Below are 21,059 nucleotides of genomic sequence, written 5' to 3'. Positions count from 1 at the left end.
TACCAACATTTAAAATTAGAGGTAATACACGGTTAATCTAAACCATGAAGTCGACAATAGTTCCATGTACAAAAATTCCTTACCTTAACACTCGAAACCTTTTGATTACGATTCTGCAAGATAAAAGCCTTGTTCCTTGCAATTTGTTGCTGCGAAAACCCAAAAATTAGACTTACGAAATCAGCACCTCATCTTAGAAAGGCACAATACGAAAACCCTCTCTTAACTCAATTAAAAACTTACCACCAAATACAAAATCCAAAACTGAACGCACCAAAAATTGAAGAAGATCTAAAAGAGATTGAATAAAGAGGGGAAAAAAGGGGCAAAAAGCAAGACGAAAAGAAACATCAGAGAGAAAGGAAGTTTTTGGAAGAAGAAAACTGATAGCAACAATCCCTAATTTCTCTCCACTACCCCACTAACCAACAACCTCTCAGAATTCCTGTTTGACCGAAACTCTCTCGGTCAAAAGAGCAAAAATAAACTCTCACGCTTGCACAAGTATTCAAACTCCAGACCTCTAACACACCAACACATATCTTAACCACCAGACCAACAGACCTATTTTGATATGGAATTACAAATGACTAAATATAAGCCTTCTAAGCAATTGTAAGGCTTACATCAGAAAAATACCAAAATTAAGCCAAGGATAGGGCTTGAAGCCAAGACCTCTCAGACATTCCCAAGGCACCTAACCACTGAACTAGACATATATTTTTCATAGATTCACGAAAACAAAAATAATAAATTTGGGGCGCTACATGAGCCATGTAACAAGATGCTTATCCGGGCTAAACAGGGAACTCATAAGAGTTTTATTCAGGGAGCTCATAGAGCTTAACAGGTAACTCTGAAAAGTTAATATTAGAGAGCACCAGATAAGGTAACAGAGAGTTTAAGCGAGCCATGTTAGGCACCCCATAAGAGCTTATATCAAGACGCTCACGTATAGATGCGTTTCTGTTTGCATTATATGCTGGATCACAACTGATCAAATCATATAACAGGATGTTCACAAAGAGCTGCGGTAGTGCGCAACACATGTAGGACCACTATCGATCAGGATGCTCGCAGGAACTATATAACAAAACACTTGAAAGGGCTGATAACAGGATTTCTCGTCTGAGCTATATTCTATCTGCAACATATGCAGGACCATATTCAATACGAGAAATCATGTATCCATCGAATTTCATTATTCAAACAGAACTTAACATTTTCCAAACATTATTGATCATGTGATTATTTCATACATTTTTAACATTTATATAATTCATATAAACACATACCACACTCAATTCAAGCATAAAAATAAATACAATTTAGTTATACGAACTTACCTCGACACTTCAAGCATAAAAATAAATACAATTTAGTTATACGAACTTACCTCGACACTTGTTTGTATATGAAAATCTACTAATCCGAAACTTTTTTTCTTTTCCTCGATCTAGCTTCGAATTTGAGTTGTTTGGATCTAAATAAATGAATTTAATCATCAATTTATCACATTTCATATTCAATTGGATTCGATTTACATCCTAGGCAAAATTACCATTTTGCCACTATACTTTTCATAAATGATAATTTCATCCCTAGGCTCGGAAAATGAAATTCATATAATTTAATCCTTATTCCATGCCTAACCAAAATTTTCATATAATATTTACAGCACATGTATTTCAAAAAATTCATAATTTTTCCATAACTTTTACAACTTTACAATTTAATCCCTAACTCATAATTTCATCAAAATTCACTTTGTAAAAGTTGTTTATCTATCAACAACCTTTCATTTTCTATCATAAATTTCAAAATTTCAGCATATTTATCCGTGGAAAAAGTTTTATACTTTAATAACTTTTCAAATTAATCCCCAAAATAGATATATTAAGCTATTCCGATCTCAAAAATATAAAAATTACTAAAAAAAGACAAGAATACTTACCCAATTAAGCCAAGAAAGCTTGTTTTCTCTTTCTTAAGGTTCCCATGTATATTTTTAGGGATGAAAATGATATAAAATGATAATATTTCTATTTAATTATTTATCATCCATTAATTTTTCCACTTTCCAATTTAGTCCTTGCCTTTTTCTAATTTTCCATGGATGATTCATCAAAAATATCTACTAACTTTTTGTTAATGGTCTAATTACCATAAAAGGACCTCAAGTTTTGAATTTCATAGCTATTTGATGCTTATAGCTACTAGAACTCAACTTTTGCATTTTACGCAATTTGGTCCTTTCCATAATTAAACACATAATCGGTAAAATTTTCTTATCAAAAATTTCATATAGTAATCTTATCATAATGTAGACCATGCAATAATATTACAATAATATATTTTCTTTCTAGCTCGGATTTGTGGTCCTGAAACCACTTTTTCGATTTCACTGAAAATGGGTTGTTACACTAACTATTTGCACAATCAATAGGAGAGCAAGTACGTTAATATAATAAGTTAAAAGATAAACTTTATGCACTAACAATAATCCATCGATTTTCATATCCACATTCAATTAATGATTAGCCTTATTAACCACGTATGGGTACAAGGACATATACATAGATGGAACCCATAACACTCCATAAATATGCGCGTAAATGCCATGAGCATCAAAGCTCAATGTGTGTAATCACGCGAATCCCTTAACACTCCAGTATAATACACACATGTGCCAAACTTCCATCAAACACTCAACACATCCTATGGTATGCCAACTATATTCGAATATTATCCATAATAGTTTAATAAGGCATTTAGAGTTTAAATACATGTTAATTCAATATCAACTTTCACTATCTAATTTATTCCAATTAATACGACGTGATCACATTCAATTAAAAATCTCACCCAATGAAACTTACCTCATAAAATTACATCATGTCAAGCATTCAAGTGCTTTGAAACATAACGATTTTATGGTTAAAATTAATGTTAGTGAAACATAATCTAACTAGAATATCAATAAACACAAAAAAATAAAAGCCAGAATGGTTAGCATAAATTGAAAGTCGTTATTCCTTAACGACTTTTTCCTTTCCTTTATCTTTCAAGTATTTCCTTGTTTACATTCAGTATTCGAGCAATAAATTAAATTCATACATACAATTGCACTTCAAAAACACCAAATATAAGCATGATATGCGCCTAACTGAAAACCTGACTCCTTCAAGCTTTATGAATCGAAATTTGTGTAACTTGGATTCTCCCTAATCAAAATCAATTTCCCTAATGGAAATACACCTTAGAGACTTAAATTCATTCAAAACTCACTGAAAGCTCAAAACCTAGCATTATCTTCTTCTTCAAATTCTCATTCGTTCAATAATGGTGAAACACTCAATCCTTGGAAAAGTTCCATTCTCTCTTGATTTTTGCTTAATCTAATGTATTCTAAACATATTCTTATAAAAAAATATAATCCAAAAATGATAATAAAAAAAAGATAAACCAATGCCCTTAATCCCAAAAATGAAAATTACTCACAAATAGAGAAAAATAGAGAATAAATTGAAAAAGCATGTTTAATGATCAAAATTAATAATTTGATGATAGAAACCACTTATACTTGATGAAAATTTGTTGAAAAATCAAAGAATTATTCAAAACCCTTGAGAGAATTTTAAATAGAATTTTTTGGAAGGTTTTTGTTGCGAAGTGGCCATTCATGCAGTAGCAAACTCAACCTACAAAGCCACGAGCTCACTTGAAGTTTGCGAGCTCTACTCTTGCGAGCTCATTTAAAAATGTGAATGTGAGCTCTCTTAAAGCTGTGAATTTATCAAAGTTGTGAGCTCATTGAAAGCTTGCCTAAAGACATGAGCTCATCAAAGCTGGGAGCTCAACTCAAGTTACGAGCACATCAAAGTGTGAACTGTTAAAGGTTTTTGGTAAACCCCCAGTTGAAGTGCAAGCTAGATTCCTATATTTTGGTATTGATTTTTGGTTTAAATCTGCTTGTTAAGGTTAACATGTTGAAATAAGCAGAGTTAGTACTAAAATGACGTTGTTAAGTGCTTATTTACCTAATCAATTTGGGTACAAGTTTACTTTCATTTTTTCAAGATAAATTTCGTGAGTTTAGTTGAAAACTTGTAATCATTTCACATACATATTATAGTCTTTTTGGAATGAAATATGATGAGAATTTGATAGTAGTTCATTAAAAATCTGCTAAGTATTTTTCCTTATTTTCTCTCTATTTTTCATTATTCTATTCTCTTAACTTCTCAAAACATCAACAATTGGTATCAAGAGCCTAAGTTTTTGAGGGCCTTCTACATGAGTGTTGATTGTATTTTGCTTGTATTGTAATGTCATCTAGAAGTTTGAGAACTTGAAGATGAAAGAGATTAAAATAGTTAAGTAGCATGTAGACAGGATCATGTCCATTGTCAATAACATAAGGGTGCTTGGCAATCAGTATAGTGATCGAATGGTTGTTGAAAAAGTCATCACAACATTGCCAGAGAAGTATGAATCTAAGATCTCATCCTTAGAGGACTCGAGAGACTTGACAACAATCTCTCTATTAGAGCTCATAAATGCTTTATATGCATAGAAGTAAAGAAGAGCAAGCATAAAAGAGGGGTTCGAAAAAGGTGCTTACTAAGCAAGGAACAACGAGAGTCTATGTTCTTCAAGCAACAAAGGTAAGAAGAAATGGAATCAAACAAAATTAAGGCCAAAAATAGATGGTGAGAAGAAAAGTATCCACCATGCTCTAATTGCAAGAAGAGGGGTCATTTAGAAAAGTTTTGCTGGACCATACCTAGTATGCAGTGTAAAAACTATAAGCAATTTGGCCATGATGTTGAAATTTTTAAAAACAAAGTGCAAGAGCAACAACAGTAGTCTAATCAGGCTCAAGCTGCTAATGAAAATCAAGCTCAGTAGGAGCTCGCATTCATTGCTTCATGCTTTGCAGTCAACAACGAAGACAAGAAAAACTGGTTGATTGCAAGTGGTTGCACAAACTATACGGTTTCAGATGAAAGCATCTTTAAGGAGATCGATAGATCCTTTAATTCGAGAATCAGAGTTGGAAATGGCTAAATCATTGAAGCCAAGAGAAAGGGAGATGTTAAGGTTAGCACTCCTGCAGGTACAAAAGTTATTACTGATGTTCTTTTTGTACCTGATATAGATCAAAACTTGCTCAGTGTTGGTCAGCTTGATGAGAAGAATTATTCTGCTATTTTTTAAAAGAATAAATGTGTTGTATTTGATTCAACTAGTCATGAGCTTATGTTAGTTAAAACAAGTGATAAGCTAAATTGGAACTTAGTTACCTTTAAAGCTTACTCTAGTTCAACTGATGGTACTAAATTGTGGCACAAAAGACTAGGACATGTCAATTACATATCACATGGTATGTTGTATAAGCATGGTTTGGTTGAGAACATGTCTAAAGTAGTTGAGCAAACTAGAATGTGCAAAGATGTCAGTTTAAGAAGCAAGCAACACTTCTATTTCATGTCAACAAGGCATGGCAAGATATTGAGAAGCTACATTTAGTTCACATTGATGTATGTAGACCAATAAAGACTGTTTCACTTAGCAATAACAGATACTTCATTTTGTTTATTGATGACTACACTAGATACTGTTGGGTGTATTTTTTGAAGTCCAAGTCTGAAGTTGCTGAGATTTTCTGGAAGTTTAAAGATGTTATTGAGAATTAATCTAGTTGCATGCTAAGAATACACAGGTCAGATAATGGGACCGAGTATACTTTTAAAAAGTTTAAATGGTTTTACGAAAACACTGGGATCAAGCATCAGTTGACAAACACATATGTTCCTCAACAAAATGGTGTATGTGAAAGGAAAAATATAACAGTAATGGAAATGAAAAGAGTGTTTTCAGTTTTAGAAACTAGCTCAGACCCAAAACCCAACATTTACATAATTCGTTCCAACATAGAGGAGTACGACATCTACAACTATACAAGGCCTCGTAGGGTGCCATTAAATACTATATTGGAAACTGTTATTGTATGCAAATTCAGCCAACAATAGATAATCCTCTAAACTACCTCGAAAATCTATTACACAACCCCGAAGCATGCCCTCTAGAATTTGAAGGACTCGCTCAGACTGTTCATCGGTCTTAGGATGATACACAATACTGAAATTAAGGTGGGTGCTTAAATCCTCATGGAGCTTTTTCTAGAACCGAGATGTGAACCGCAGATCTCTATCAGGGATGATTGAGATTCGAATCCCGTTCAGCCCCATGATTTCAGCAATATACAATTTAGGTAACTTCTACAGGGAATAATCTGTTATTATAGGAATAAACTAAGTGGACTTGGTCAACCGATCAACGATGACCTAAACTGAATCTTTCTTATTAAGGGTTAAAGGCAACCCACTAACAAAATCCATTGTTACATGCTCCTACTTCCACTGGGAATCTTAACTGGCTGAAGCAAACTAGAGGGCAATTGATGTTCAGCCTTAACCTTTTGGCACGTCAAATAGTGGGACACAAATGCAACTACTTCCCGTTTCAGTCCGAGCCACCAATAGAGTTCTCGGAAGTCCCGATACATTTTGTTCCCACTAGGATGCATAGCACAGGGACTACTATGCGCCTCCTATAGGATCGATTGCCTTAACTCCTTATCATTAGATACACAAATCCGACCTCTAAGACACAAAACATTATCGTTATTCAAGCTAAAATCAGAAGTTTCGTTCAAACCAACTTGTTGCAGTCACCAAACTAAGGACTCATCGCTCAACTATTTTGCTCAAAATTAGAACTGTGTATGTCCAGGCTATGTTCCATATAAATTGGAAATAAGGACATGACCTCCCTAATGCATGAATTATCTGAATTTGATTGTACGAGAACTCTTTAATACTCTATGACTAACATATGAAAAACATAATTGTATATGTACTATGATATTTATTTCTGATATTGAACTGTACTATTTAATCATGAAATAATTTAGAATGACTGAACACGTATTGTGGTTATATGTACTTTATATTTGCATAGATTGGGATATTATGAAAAAGGAAGTAATCTACTCTGAATTAGTGGCTAAGCCACAATGCGTATAATTCTAAATTTAGCACTTTGTCGCATTTCAATCTAGCAGCTAAGTTGCATCTCTGTAAATGTGTCAGACAGACACTCTATGGTGTGTAGGGTTGGTTGGGCATTGAACGCCCTTACTGGTGTGTTGGAATAGCCGAAGACGATGTGTAGTAGATAGGGGTAGGAATCTTTGCATCTGAATCTAACCTATTCTATATGTGAAACTAAAATTACTTCTTCATATGCAATTGATTTGTTTTGAATCTAAATTGAAATTGCATCTGTTACTAACTCGAATCTTGGGATTCAGAAACTATCTGATAAACGTGTTCTAAATGAAGAAACATCTTTTATGCACTTAGTTCACAACTCATTTTTTCTTGGAGTTCAGATGGTTCTTAGACTTGAACGGGCCGACGCCACGGGAGCTCGATCAAGCTTTTATCTTTCCTTTTAATACTACTATTAAGATTCCAGTATGCTATGATATTATGATGTTTGAGAAGATTCTATACCTAGTTGACCATTGTGTTTAATATCATATGCTAAATGGTTATTTTAACTACGTTATAAATGTGGTATGTTTAATGTCAATGATGTAACCATCTAGACTTGGTCTGGACATCTAGGCTGGGTTTAGGGTACTACACATCTAATTTAAAAATACTCGATTTAAGAATCTGATTCAAAATTGAATTTTTTGACGCCACTAGAATTTGGGTCATTGCATATTCATATTTGGAGCAGAGAACAATGTTGTGTTGGACAAAACCACAATGACATCTTCTTGAATACAATACCAATCGAAGACTCCTACGTGAACTTGTCCAACCTTTTTTAAAAATGACAGAACGTGGGATGAAGAAAAGATTAAATATGTTTTGGGAGAAGCTGCAAATCAAGACATCATTAGTAGATCCTTCTTAATTTGGTGGACAAGACAAACTAGTATTGAAGGACGACCCGAGAGGCAAATTTTTAATCAAGGCAATACATAAATTCCTATGGGACCATTCAAACTTATCATCATCCTTGGAAGATTGGTAACAATTGTCTACCTATCAGAGAAAAGCTTAGAAATAAAAATATTCTACTCGAAACTTTTTCCTCTATGCAATAAGGGAATGGAAAACTTGAACATCTTGCAACAAGATGTTTTTTCACCAAAGCAATGCAGTGAAATAACGACAAGTTAAGAAGAGGCCCACCATCATTGAGGCTTAAAAGGCGTTCCCTCCCAAAGTTTTTGAAAATTTTAATTATACCTTTAAATTAAAAAATTAATTAGACCCTCAAAAATTTTAAAAATCCTCATTAAACTTTTGCAATTTTTTAGAAATTTCAATTATACTCTTATCTTTTTTTGTGTCGGTAAATTTTCACTAATCCTCTAAAATTTTTGAAAGCTTTAATTAGACCTACTAAAATATTTGAAAATTTTCATTAAAACCCTTAAAATTAAAAAAAAAAAAAACTTTTAGCTACTCACATTTAATGTCAAGATCTGCGATTGAGATTAACAAATAAATGTATGGAGGACATTATCTGAGGAAAAAGAAGAGTAGATTGGAAACTTATCCCAACGAAGGAAGACGTAAAAAAATTGACACAAGAATTGGAAATTCCCAACCAGGAAGTGCACGATCCGAAAATGCAAAAGCAAGGGAGCTAGATTACTGGATTAGAGTGCAGCAAAGGAGAACATATCCTTTAGCTGGTCTTAATATTGTTAAGGCTTTTGTTTTCTATGCATCCGTAATTTGCATTTGCCCCTCATCCCCCCAAAAAAGGAAAACGACAAGACTATTTTGGACCAACGTTAAAGACCCAACTCTTTGATTTTATCTGGCTTGTTTTGTATTGAAATTGTATTAAATATATAGAACATGAGAGATGGAGACTCAATTCCTGCAACAACAGCAAATAAAATGGGGTTTGGTTTCTGTTTTATGGCCTGTTTTCTCCACTCATGTCCTTTGCCTTTTTGTTCTTTCCACTTGTTTATTATAAATACATAAATCTAATATTGGAATATTATTTCAAGCATGTGAATCTTTTTTTCAAAAAAACAATTGCTGAAAAATGTTGAACTGTCTACCAAAAAGCATGTAATCTTTGGATTAAATATAATTCCAAAAAGCTTATTTAATGATAAAAATGTGAGAAATGAAAGTTTGGGCAAACAATTTTACTCTTATTTTTAATTTTAAGAAATATTAACCCAAAAACTACTTAAAATAAAAATCTATCTGGAAAAGCCACTATAACCAGAAATTATATGATAATAATCAAACTCAAGTCAATACTAATCAAATCATGGTTTAAATTAATGAAATTTTATGCACATGATAATTTTGTTTCCTGTTTGGCAATTTTCTAATATAGTAGTAACTTGCACGTGAAGATCGTTAAGCATTGAAATCTAACTTTAGAACTTTAATTTATACAGTTTTATTCATTAAAGAAACACTTCCTTTCCATGTCAATTTTCTGCCTCCAATTTGATGCATCTTTAGGAAAAAAAAAAAAACTGTGGAGAGGCTGAGACAAAATAAGGTGTGCCGTCTCAGCATTTTTCATTGCTGGAAGTACCATGCCAGCTGTTTTGTTTTAACTTGAAGAATAAAAATAATATTAAAGCGTAAAAGCTCGAAACGAACATTAAAATATTATATGATGATATATACACTTAAGTCATTACCCAACAAATAATAAAAGAGGGGCGTTCATTTTTGAACAATTAAAGACAGACAAATAAAAAGGCACGATTCTAACTTTGGTGGGGATTGCGGACCTGATAATTATTATGTATTTTGTTTCTTCGTATTAGACAAAATAAATAATTATGCCTTTGCTGTTGCATCAGTATTCTTCTTTTTATGTTGATCTCAATCTTCTAAAGCTGATACCATAGAATCCAGTCTAATTCCAATTAAACAAACAAAAATTTTCTTTTGAAGCATAAATCAAACCAAATTAACAAAAAGTAAATAATTACTAAAACCATAACACCATCCAATAACTACTGCAGTATATAAAAGAAATAACTTAGGCTTTCCTTACTTTGACACTTGTTCATTTTTTTTTCCGACATAATAATCCTCCTGGCCTTGGCTTCTAAACTTGTCTCAGCTTCAGATCTCAGCCCTCTTCAGGACTTTTGTGTAGCAATTAATGATACTAAACATGGTGGTGCGTTCTTTAATTCTTTGTTTTTCTTTGCGTAGTTTATATTTGCAATATATTCGTTTCGATTCTTAATAATAATTTTCTTTTCAGTTACGCAGTTTTTGTTATTCGCAAGTTTTGCAATGACCCAAAGCTTGCAAAAGCAGAAGACTTAAACCATTCGGGGACCAACAATGTGCAATCAAATTCTTATTAAATAAAATAAGAGATTGTTAGCAAGTTAAATTAAATAAAATATATATATTTTTTAGAAGATTTAGTATTTATTAGTATAATATATTTAGCATTTATTAGCATAAATTATTTGACCTACGAATTTAGCCTATAAATAAGCTCTTTTATAACCTTAGGAAAAACACTCATTTAAATATTAGAATTCATAGTACTTTTCAATAATTTTGTGTTTATGTTTTGATGGTTCTTTAATTTTTGGGTTTAGTTTTTATCTCCATCTTTTGTACTCTCTGTTCTTTTCTCATTGTAGTAAAATTATCTTTACCCGTGATTTTTTATCCTCTTTGGAGGAGTTTTTCCACGTAAATTTATGTGTTCAATTTCTCAATTTTTTCTGTTATTTTTACTTGTTCGTTACTTAATCAAGTCGGTCTCAATAAGTGGTACCAGAGCTAGTTTAATTTTCATAGATCATCCCGTACAGAGAAGGTAGCAAAAAAGTTTAACATTAAGAAGTTCGATGATGTCATGGATTTCAATTTGTGGCATGTTCAGATTATGGGAATTCTCAACAACCCACGACACTGAAGTCTAACGAGGTGAAAAATATTGCAGGGGTAATTTTGTGTCTAGCACCAAATTAAATACACTCCAATGGCATTTTTTTCAAACTTTAGGGTTGTAACTTGGTTGCATTAAAGACACTTTTGATGTCAAACATAAAAGTTTCACATTTTATCATCTTTTTAGCTTCTCTTTTATTATATTTACCATTTTTAGGTTTAGAGTTCTTTCCTTTCTTAGCTTAGTTAGTTTATAGTTTCTTTAATTTTACTATAGCTTTAACTTTCTTGTAATTAGATACAAAAACTCTTCCTTATTTCTATTCAAGGAATCTAATAAATTTCAAATTTGTAAACCTGCAAAAGTGTAAAAATCTCAACTTTGGTTGTTCTTTCATCACCATTGATCCTGCTATCATCTTCCACAAAGACTTTAACAGTCACAAAGATGTCCTCAGCCTTCCTTTTTATGCTTTTTGTAACACCCCTAACCCACCTCCCTTGTCGGATTAGGGTCACGAAACATTTCTAAAATAAAAATAGAACATTTAATTTCAATATAAGCAATTATGCAAGCTAACTATTATCATTCATTATTATACAAAAATTAGGACACGCTTATTTAGTGTTCCCATTTCATTAGCTTGAACAACTGAGAATGAGAACTGCTATGCAATACTAAACATGGTTTTACACAAACTACCATCTTATCACAATTTATTTCCTCTTGAAAGTTAGAAGTTGGGTTCACAGCAATAATATTCTGATTATTCACATTGGCTTATTAGATTATACTCTACCTACTATCATTGATGATATTAGTAGAATGATCTACTTTACCTAATTTAGGTTCGCTACTTCATTTAAAATCAGAGTAAAAATACTCTTACAGCCCTTAAAACAAATTTACGGGACCTTAAAAATAGTTTGAAAACAAATAGGTGCTAAATTGAAACAATTCAGAATGTTTAGGGAAAATTTCAAAAATAACTTAAAAATAGGTGTCACACTGCCATGTGGTCAAGCCGTGTGGCATTCGATGTTGGGACACACGGCCATGTCCCAACCCTTGTATCTACCTGTGTAACTCATTGACTTGGGGCAGTCGGTCATGTCGTAGGCCATGTGCCAGACCATGTGAAACCTACACTTAAATTAACAAGACACAGGACCGTATTGCTAGGATGTGTGTGTCACACGGCCGTGTGACAGACCTTATCTCAGGCCGTGTGTACCTAAATGTACCATCAAATGCAAGTTTACCAAATAGTATTTACTTAGACATTAAGAAACTCATTTACCAACCATTTAACCTATTAAGATCACCATTAAATATGCTCAAAACATCCATCTTAAGTGCTTAACCAATGTACCCTCATTGGTACCACATTTTTATATTTTCAAACACATTAATATTAGATATCAACCATTCAAGCACTCATTCATATTGAATTATCATAATTGAGCTAATATTCTAGCTAATTAGGCTACCAAGTTTAAAGCTAAACATATGCAAAACATCAAGTTTAACTAACATACCAAGACATAACTTCAACTTCAACCATATGAACATATAAATACCATTACACTTGGAACTCAAAGTATCATCACATTAACAAAAAAACCATCAACCAAAAGACCAACTAAGTACATGCCATAACAAAATAGAACATCACCACAACTTGAGAACGGGATCGTTGTTGGATGCTGAGTTGACGATACATTGAAAAGTACCTAACATGTGCACGAAAAAAAAAATCATGCACCGAGTATAACTTAGTGGTATTTTTATAATTTGAACAATTAAAACTTGATATAAGTCATTAAGATGTAAAAATGCAAATAAATAATGTTATATAAAATATCATGTCAATAATACTAATTTACTCATTCGTTGTTCACATCCAACAAATGTTGCAAGTTCTAATACATGACAATAGCATTTAATATGGCATTTGATAAATAAATTCATACACTAGCATAATTTATCTACATTTCTAATTCATGAATTCATAGGTCATAATTTCACAATTTAGTCATTTTTCACTTCTAACTTAAAAATCTATCAATTTAATCTCTAAATGTAGCACGCCAAATAATTTTTTTCTGCTTCTATAAATTTTTGACACAACTGTGTATCTGCTTTAGTGGTTAAGTGTTCTGGGTGTGTGTGTGAAGCCTCAAGTTTAAGCCTTACTTTTAGCAAACTTTGTTATTTTTAGATCTAAGCCCTACCTTTGTTCTATGGGATTATATTAAATTATCTGTTAACCCATATCAAAATGAGCTTGCTGGTTCAAGTGGTAAGGGAACTGGGGTGTTAGAGGTCCTATGTTCGATTCCCTGCGTTAGCGAGGGTTTTATATTTTTGTTCTGTTATCTGATAGAGTTCCGGTTGAGCTGAAATTTTGAGGGCATTATCAGTAGTGGGGTAGTGGAGAAAATTAAGGGATTATAGGAATATCCTTGTATTTTTATTATTATTTTCTTTTTTCTCTAAATTTCTCTTTTCTCTCTCTTCCAAAAATCCCCAAATCTCTCTGACTTTTTTTCCCTTTCTTCTCTCCTACGTTGTTTTCACATTCAATCTTTGTTTCCCTTTTCTGTTGTTGTCATTTTCCTGATTCAATTGTTGTTTTACGTTTCAAATTCTCCAATCAGATTGGTAAGTAAAAACTTGGTTTGTTAACGTTAAATTTTAATTTTTGGGCAATGTTAGAATAACCGATATTAGTGAGTAATCGATGAATTCTGTGAACGATTGTGTAGGTGAACGTGGTGAATCGGTGGTTTTTGCCTAAACTGTTTAACTTCCATATAGTCATTTTGCGGTGGTAAGTGTGGAACATTGCTCGATTTAGTTGTTAATTTTGGTAAATCGTTTGCTTATAGGACTTTCAAGATTCTATTTTTAGATGTTGGTGTTCTTGAGAGCATTATTGCATTGAAATAGTACCAAGTGTGTACCTGAAACGCAAAAAATTAGGCTTCGACAAAAGCTGAAAAATTGTTCTGTCGATGCCACATGAGTACGTGGTCACCCATGTGCTAGGTTGTGTGTGGGAACACAGCCGTGTGATCGACGAAGGAATGGTCGTGCATAGCACACGGTCATGTGGTAACTTGAGTGTGGCTAAGTGGGCCACATGGGCTAAACCAAGTTGGGTGTGTGGGCCACACAGGCGTGTAGGCCCAGACGGGCATGACGTATGGGCGTGTGGGTTCTTGGGCTAGGCCCACACGTGTAACACCCCAAACTCGACCTTGACGTTATGGCTAAATCTGGCAATGTCACATTGGGTGTTTTTCGTAAAGTGTTATATCGATGAAAACTCTTACTATATATTTAACCTCTTTGTGTGTTTTTGACTTATGCCATTCATTTCAAAACTCGCGTCACTAACCAAAAAGTACTACTCTAAAATCGTTATTCATCTCCAAAAATATCATTTTCTAGCGGAAGCTTCTTAAAACAGTTGCGTACTTGAGTTTACTTTGTAAAAATGTTGTTTCTTTTGAAAACTCGAGTTTTCTTATCTTTAGCGATTTTAAATAAAAGAAAATAAAAATTCCAAAATAAAATCCAAAGAGGCCTTATTACAATAAAATACCCAAAATAAAATTAATTATAATTTAAAAAATAAATAATAAAGTACGTGCAGTTGTGTGGCCACCTTTGAGTCTCTCGCAGCACCGATCCGCCTAAGACTAGGGATTAAATGTATAGATAAACAGATGGGTGAATTTACGAAAACTCAGTATGTAATCCCATATAAGCAAACAATCAGAAAACAAGCACAGGGCCTAAGCCTTTTTTAGAAACAGTGCCAATATCAGTCTGGGCTTTAGCCAAACTCAATACAGAAATAGTCATATGTTCGGGCCTTGGCCTATTGCAGTAACAATAAACAGTGCGATGTAAATCGGTGTAATAAAGAATAAAGAATCGGTGCAAGAATAGTAACGGTAATCAATGCAGTAATAGTATACAAGTCCTACCTATTCAGCCTTTACACACCATCTCCGTCCAACCCTACACTCCATGTGGGGATATAATCAACCCATCCATCCCTACACTCCAAAATAGCACCGGTTGCGACACTAAACAGAAATATGCAGCTTGGCTACCAGTAATTTAGGCTCGAAGCCTTTCAGTACACTTCCTCCGATCAGTATAAACTCATCCCCATGCAATGCACCATACAGCCATGTCATGTCATATCATAGAATCATACATGAATCCATTACAGTTTAAATAACATGCTAAAACACGGTCATACATGCACATATATATATACATCACATAGGGCAAAACAGTCATCTTACCATGTAGGGGCAAAATAGTCATTTTACTACATAAAGGTAAAACAATCATCTTACCACATAAGGGCAAAACAGTCATTTTACAACATAAAAGCAAAACAGTCATTTTACCATATAAGGGCAAGACAGTCATATTACCATATAAGGGCAAAACAGTCATTTTACCACATAAGGGAAAAATAGTAATTTTATCAATTAGCGGTCCAAGCACACTTACCGACCCAACAGTAGGTCCACAGTCATCTCGGGTGACCCGTGCAACCTTATCAGTCAAACAATGAAAATGGGCGCAAAGCCCATAATGAGAGCCCATGTGGGCCCACATGCTCGTGTGGCCCACATAGCCCATAAATGGCCTTGGCCTTATGGTTTACACAACCTAGCCTAATATTCTCCACACGTTCATGTGGTTTACCTATGTGGGGCCCACATAGCCCAATTCGGCCCAACCTGGCCCAAAATATGATCTAAGCCCATGAAATTTCTCATGGTAGGCCCTATAATAAAACGTCCATGTCGATGCATTCGGATTGCCACACGAGCGAGCGCATGCTCATGTTGCATCAATTAACACATTTTTCGATTTTTGCCGATTTACGATTATGGCAGTGTTATTATACAACTGTTTGCGAAAACACGCAGAAGCCCACGACCACCAAACCTATGTTCAAACAAGACACTCTGTCAGTCCTTTAATCAATAGGGTTAAACACCCACTTTTTAACACTTATCCCACAATCATATTTGGTACTTGCCATGTTTGAACGAGTGTGGTTTAGCTTGTTTAAACCACTGTCGAGGATGATTACAAACTCCTTGACGGATATCTGCATTACAAGAAGATTTTATTAATCAGGATTGTTAATACACGTGGCTTAAATCTACATATGATAACTTACAGAAACATAGAACCCAACAATAGGGAAAAGAGTATTCGGCTTAAACAGTGTAAGAGAGGGGAGACTTCATAACACTTAAGAGAGAACAAGAAGGAGTCGAGTGCACTCACTGATTTGTCAAAGAATAATTTCCAAACCAAAAAAAAAGGAGAGAGAGAGATTAGGTATTCGGCTTGTGTACCAAATAGAAAGAGATGATAAGAGAAACTATTTGAGGGCTAACAGAGATGAGAAGTATGGGGTATTCAGTCACAATAGCAAGATAAAGAGAAAGGAAATCTGTTAACAAAAAGAATTGAATGAGCGGAAAAAGGTATATTCGATCAAAAGAAGAATTGATTGGGGAAGGAAGAGAAAGAGAGGCAATCGGTTAATAAGTGAACACTAGGGACAATAAGCTCAGACCAAACTAAGATTCGAATGTGTTGAGGGGAGAAGAGAAAGTGTTCGGCCAAAGAAATGGTTTTCAAAGACGAAACAGATGAAATAGAAAAATACTCGAATGGAACCCCAACCACAATCGACCTCCAAGTAGAAAGGAGCAGATAAAACCGAAAAATGAAAATCATACCATTCAGGCTGAATTCTTGATTGCCTAAAGTTCAATTTTGGCACAACACTACCTCTCCCCTCAACTCCCCACAATTTCTTCCCTGAATCTCTCCTAAAATCCCTCCATCAACATCTCTTCAATCACCAATTCAAACTCCACTCAACTCAACAGAGTTTCGGTCAACCTCAATTACTCACACGGCAAGAACAGCAAAATAAAACACCCCACTACCTTCATCAGGATTCGAACCTTAACCCTTTGGCATAGGTAACACGCCATATACCCCATAGACCAGTAGGCTCTTTATGTCATAAAATACCCATATTTATTTAAGAAGCCTACTAACTAGAGACAGGGTTAATTCAAGTAAGACACAAAATTTTTGCACAAGCTAAGGCTTGAACCCAAGACTTCTCAGACACTCCCAGAACACTTAACCACTAAAACAGATACACAATTGTGTCACTTTCTTGCACAACTTAAACATTTATGTGTTTCCTCCTAACTGTTCCCATGCTCAAATCCTAATACTACTTGGCCTAAAATTCAGGGCATTACAATTCACCCCTCCTTAAAGAAATTTTGTCCCCGAAATTTCCAACTATCAGATCAGTCGCATAACACAGACTACACCACTATGCTCTCGTTGCACAATCTAGCTCCGAAACACTACCACAATTAACTTTAGTGTTTTCAGTACAGTCAATAGATAGACTGGGACAGTACATCAATCCAATACTCGACCACCTTAGGGGCGACATTTGTAACCCTCTCCAAAATCCACAACTTAGCTTAGAACAGCATGTCGACCCCAGCTGCACGATCAAGAGACCTAGTACCTCTGGTGCTCATTATTGAATTGCGTTTTATCTTGAATTAAAAGTTTTATGCAGATCAGTTTACAGTTCTAGTTGTCTATTAACAGATATTTTATAGAGACAGTATCAAAAGTATAAAGTTTTATCTTCACACAATGCAGTGTCTATTGGTATTTACTGGTTTCTCTACAGTTTCAGTATACACTGCTAAAGAGGTTGCAGTACGGTATACTACCTACAGTAGTCTTAATAATCCTACCTAAGGCAGTTTTAGCCAAAATCAAAATATAGTTTTTAGAGACAACTTACAGGATCAGAGCGGAGACTCGGTGTACCACACATTCAGTATAACATTTTAAAAAACTTCAAATCATTTTAAACGGTTCTTTTAGAAATTTTAAGTTTCGAAAGAAACCCAAATCTACACCCGAGTTTTGCAACCTGGCTCTGATACCACTAAATGTAACACCACAAATCCGGTGTGGAAGTTATGGCCGAATCTAGCGATGTCACATTGGGTATTTTTTGTAAAGTGTTATATCGATAAAAGTTCTTACTATATATTTAACCTCTTTGTGTGTTTCTGAGTTATGTCATTCATTTCAAAACTTGCGTCACTAACCAAAAAGTACTTACTCTTAAATCGTTATTCATCTCCAAAAATATCATTTTCTAGCGAAAGCTTCTTAAAACAGTTGCGTACTTGCGTTTACTTTGTAAAAACATTGTTTCTTTTGAAAACTCTAATTTTCCTATCTTTAGCTGTTATAAATCGAAGCAACTAAAAATCCTAAAATAAAATCCAAAGAGGCCTTATTACAATAGAATACCCAAAATAAAATTAATTATAATTTAAAAAAAAATCAGATAAGAAAGTACATGCAGTTGTGTGGCCACCTTTGAGTCCCTTGCAGTACCAATCCGCCTAAGACTAGGGATTACTTATACAGATAAGCAGATGGGTGAGTTTACGAAAACTCAGTGTGTAATTCTATATAAGCAAACAGTCAGAAAACAAGTACAGTCTGGGCCTAAACCCTTTTTAGAAATAGTGACAATATTGATCTAGGCTTTAGCCTAACTCAATACAGAAACAGTCATGTGTTTGGGCCTTGGCCCATTGCAGTAACAATAAACAGTGCAGTAACAATATACATGTACTACCCATCCAGCCTTTACACTCCATCTCCGTCCAACCCTACACTCCATGTGGGGATTTAATCAACCCACCCATCCCTACACTTTAAAATAGCACCGGTTATGGCACTAAATAGTAATATACAGCTGGGCTGCCAGTAATTTAGGCTCGAAGCCTTTCAGTACACTTCCTCCGATCAGTATAAACCTATCCCCATGCAATGCATCATACAGTCATGTCATGTCATATCATAGAATCATACATGTATCAAATACAGTTTAAATAACATGCTAAAATACGGTCATACATGCACACACACACACACATATATATATATATATATATATATATATATAAATACATCACATAGGGCAAAACAATCATCTTACCATGTAAGGGCAAAACAGTCAACTTACCACATGAGGGAAAAATAAACATTTTATCACATAAGGGCAAAATAGTCATTTTACCACATAATGGCAAAATAGTCATTTTACCATATAAGGGCAAAACAATCATTTTACCACATAAGAGCAAAACAGTCATTTTACCACATAAGGGCAAAATAGTCATTTTATCAATTAGGGGTCTAGGCACACTTACTGACCCAAAAGTAGGTCCACATTCGTCTCGGGTGACCCGTGCAACCTTATCAGTCAAACAGTGAAAATGGGCCCAAAGCCTATAATGCAGGCTTATGTGGGCCCACACACCCGTGTGGCCCATATAGCCCAGAAATGGCCTTGGCCGTGTGGATTACATAACCCGGCCTAATGTTCTCCACACGTCCGTGTGGTTTACCTGTAGGGGACCCACATGCTCGTGGGGCCCAAACTGCCCAATTCGGCCCAACTTGGCCCAAAATACGGTCAAGACTTCTCAAACACTCCCAGAACACGTAACCACTGAAACAGATAAATAATTGTGTCACTTTCTTGCGCATCTTAAACATTTATATGTTGCCTCCCAACTGTTCCCCTGTTCAAAACCTAATACTTCTAGGCCCAAAAGTCGGGCCGTTACAACACGGGCAAGGCTAATCTAGGCATGTTGGCCAAACGAGTATGTGGGTTGAAATTTTTTAAATTTCTCCTAAGGTCGCACGGGTCGCCCCAATTGACTGTGGCCTACTGTAGGGTCGGTAAGGGATAACTAAACCCTAAAGCTATGTGATTTGATAGTCTGAAACACTGTTCTGAGTAAGATTATGCATGCCTGTTTACTATGTTAATTGCATAGGTATATCTATATATATATAAGCATGTTTTAATATGTTAATTCTGCATATGTGTTTTGTATTTGTTCTGCATATGACTGTAGGGTGGGTTTTGTATATATGGAGGAAGTGTGTACTATATGGCAATCATCGCCTAATATCTGGCAGCTTGGCTGTTCGATATGTGTCGTAATGGTACAATATGGTGTGCAGGGATGGGTGGGTGTTATTAACCACAAATGATGTATTGGGATGGTCAGAGATGGTGTGTAGAGGATGGAGGTAGGATTCTGATTATCTGATTCTGTTTACTGTATCTGAATCTAGAATGGGCCTGAGCTCAAATCTATATCTGTATTTGACTGAGTATATGATTTTGTTTGTATTGCATGCTTATTTCTATTTGGTTACTGGAACGATGGAAAAATGTGCAAGAGTACATAATCGCAACAAGTAATAAAGTGACAAGTAATTTTGAGTTATCGTACCCACAAAGACTGTAAAAAGAATTATTTATGAAATTAATTGTAAAACACTTTAGTGAGGTAAAAATAATTTGGTTTTAAAAGATGGTCCAAAACTATTTAAAAACTAAGTAAATAATTAAAATAAAACAAAGGAGTTCTAATGCACGATTTCAAATAAGATTTAATCAAGGTAACATACTTGTGTTGGATTAATTATATTCCTTTAACTTAGAATAATTAAACTCATGTTTACATTTCTACGAATAAATTCATGGCAACACAGTAATTGGCTAACTTTTGAACATACTCACATACAAAAATCCATTCATCTCTTGACATATCCCTATGTCAATTCAATCGACTAAATAGATTTTAATAAGCAAACATGTTATTACACATACATACTCATTAAATTGAACTAATCTCTTGCTTATCCCTATGTCAATTCAAACGATTAATTAAATCTAATAAGTATATAAAATACTATGTAAGGTAGCAAGGCATCCCTACCTTGAAACAATTTAATCATAATAATCTTGCAAGTTATGCAAGGCAATAATATCGCCAGATACATTGCTAATTTAACCTTCAGCTGCCTTAGAAGAATAAACATGCACTGATTAAGTATTGTGTCAATTAATTATAATTTCA

The 21,059-nt window shown here is 34.3% G+C and overlaps 1 long non-coding RNA gene across 1 annotated transcript; it reads left to right on the top strand.

Annotated features, from left to right (window-relative positions):
• Positions 1-10,129: 10,129 nt before the first annotated feature.
• Positions 10,130-10,653, top strand: LOC128283710 (uncharacterized). The gene is made up of 2 exons (XR_008274119.1): positions 10,130-10,260; positions 10,348-10,653. It is a non-coding gene; the product is annotated as an uncharacterized LOC128283710 (long non-coding RNA).
• Positions 10,654-21,059: the final 10,406 nt, after the last annotated feature.

The sequence above is a fragment of the Gossypium arboreum genome, chromosome 11 (assembly GCF_025698485.1).
Source record: "Gossypium arboreum isolate Shixiya-1 chromosome 11, ASM2569848v2, whole genome shotgun sequence".
Lineage (NCBI taxonomy): Eukaryota > Viridiplantae > Streptophyta > Magnoliopsida > Malvales > Malvaceae > Gossypium > Gossypium arboreum.
The sequence above is the reverse complement of the archived record's forward strand: the minus strand, read 5'-3'. Positions and strand labels throughout refer to the sequence as shown.